Genomic DNA, 2500 nt, shown 5'->3' with positions numbered 1-2500 from the left:
TATTAAACTAACGTCCGTGATGGTATAAATGCAGATTTTCGCTCCGTTTAGCCAAAATAACGAACTTTAGGTGCGCTCCGAAATATTTCAAAGTCCCAGCGGCGTATTGCTTCGCCCTCTTAGAACCGATTAGTCGAAAATTTTAACAATCATATTTTTGCATTCTGTACCGTGGATCCATCGTTTAAACGCTATTAAACTAACGTCCGTGATGGTATAAATGCAGATTTTCGCTCCGTTTAGCCAAAAATAACGAACTTTAGGTGCGCTCCGAAATATTTCAAAGTCCCAGCGGCGTATTGCTTCGCCTCTTAGAACCGATTAGTCGAAAATTTTAACATTCATATTTTTGCATTCTGTACCGTGGATCCATCGTTAAACGCTATTAAACTAACGTCCGTGATGGTATAAATGCAGATTTTCGCTCCGTTTTAGCCAAAATAACGAACTTTAGGTGCGCTCCGAAATATTTCAAAGTCCCAGCGGCGTATTGCTTCGCCTCTTAGAACCGATTAGTCGAAAATTTTAACAATCATATTTTTGCATTCTGTACCGTGGATCGATCGTTAAACGCTATTGAACTAACGTCCGTGATGGTATAAATGCAGATTTTCGCTCCGTTTAGCCAAAATAACGAACTTTAGGTGCGCTCCGAAATATTTCAAAGTCCCAGCGGCGTATTGCTTCGCCTCTTAGAACCGATTAGTCGAAATTTTAACAATCATATTTTTGCATTCCTGTACCCGTGGATCCATCGTTAAACGCTATTAAACTAACGTCCGTGATGGTATAAATGCAGATTTTCGCTCCGTTTAGCCAAAATAACGAACTTTAGGTGCGCTCCGAAATATTTCAAAGTCCCAGCGGCGTATTGCTTCGCCTCTTAGAACCGATTAGTCGAAAATTTTAACAATCATATTTTTGCATTCTGTACCGTGGATCGATCGTTAAACGCTATTGAACTAACGTCCGTGATGGTATAAATGCAGATTTTCGCTCCGTTTAGCCAAAATAACGAACTTTAGGTGCGCTCCGAAATATTTCAAAGTCCCAGCGGCGTATTGCTTCGCCTCTTAGAAACCGATTAGTCGAAAATTTTAACAATCATATTTTTGCATTCTGTACCGTGGATCCATCGTTAAACGCTATTAAACTAACGTCCGTGATGGTATAAATGCAGATTTTCGCTCCGTTTAGCCAAAATAACGAACTTTAGGTGCGCTCCGAATATTTCAAAGTCCCAGCGGCGTATTGCTTCGCCTCTTAGAACCGATTAGTCGAAAATTTTAACAATCATATTTTTGCATTCTGTACCGTGGATCGATCGTTAAACGCTATTGAACTAACGTCCGTGATGGTATAAAATGCAGATTTTCGCTCCGTTTAGCCAAAATAACGAACTTTAGGTGCGCTCCGAAATATTTCAAAGGTCCCACGCGGCGTATTGCTTCGCCTCTTAGAACCGATTAGTCGAAAATTTTAACATCATATTTTTGCATTCTGTACCGTGGATCCATCGTTAAACGCTATTAAACTAACGTCCGTGATGGTATAAATGCAGATTTTCACTCCGTTTAGCCAAAATAACGAACTTTAGGTGCGCTCCGAAATATTTCAAAGTCCCAGCGGCGTATTGCTTCGCCTCTTAGAACCGATTAGTCGAAAATTTTAACAATCATATTTTTGCATTCTGTACCGTGGATCCATCGTTTAAACGCTATTAAACTAACGTCCGTGATGGTATAAATGCAGATTTTCGCTCCGTTTAGCCAAAATAACGAACTTTTAGGTGCGCTCCGAAATATTTCAAAGTCCCAGCGGCGTATTTGCTTCGCCTCTTAGAACCGATTAGTCGAAAATTTTAACAATCATATTTTTGCATTCTGTACCGTGGATCGATCGTTAAACGCTATTGGACTAACGTCCGTGATGGTATAAATGCAGATTTTCGCTCCGTTTAGCCAAAATAACGAACTTTAGGTGCGCTCCGAAATATTTCAAAGTCCCAGCGGCGTATTGCTTTAGGTGCGCTCCGAAATATTTCAAAGTCCCAGCGGCGTATTGCTTCGCCTCTTAGAACCGATTAGTCGAAAATTTTAACAATCATATTTTTGCATTCTGTACCGTGGATCCATCGTTAAACGCTATTAAACTAACGTCCGTGATGGTATAAATGCAGATTTTCGCTCCGTTTAGCCAAAATAACGAACTTTAGGTGCGCTCCGAAATATTTCAAAGTCCCAGCGGCGTATTGCTTCGCCTCTTAGAACCGATTAGTCGAAAATTTTAACATTCATATTTTTGCATTCTGTACCGTGGATCCATCGTTAAACGCTATTAAACTAACGTCCGTGATGGTATAAATGCAGATTTTCGCTCCGTTTAGCCAAAATAACGAACTTTAGGTGCGCTCCGAAATATTTCAAAGTCCCAGCGGCGTATTGCTTCGCCTCTTAGAACCGATTAGTCGAAAATTTTAACAATCATATTTTTGCATTCT

Source organism: Osmia lignaria, unplaced genomic scaffold (genome assembly GCF_051020975.1).
Source record: "Osmia lignaria lignaria isolate PbOS001 unplaced genomic scaffold, iyOsmLign1 scaffold0071, whole genome shotgun sequence".
Lineage (NCBI taxonomy): Eukaryota > Metazoa > Arthropoda > Insecta > Hymenoptera > Megachilidae > Osmia > Osmia lignaria.
The sequence above is the reverse complement of the archived record's forward strand: the minus strand, read 5'-3'. Positions refer to the sequence as shown.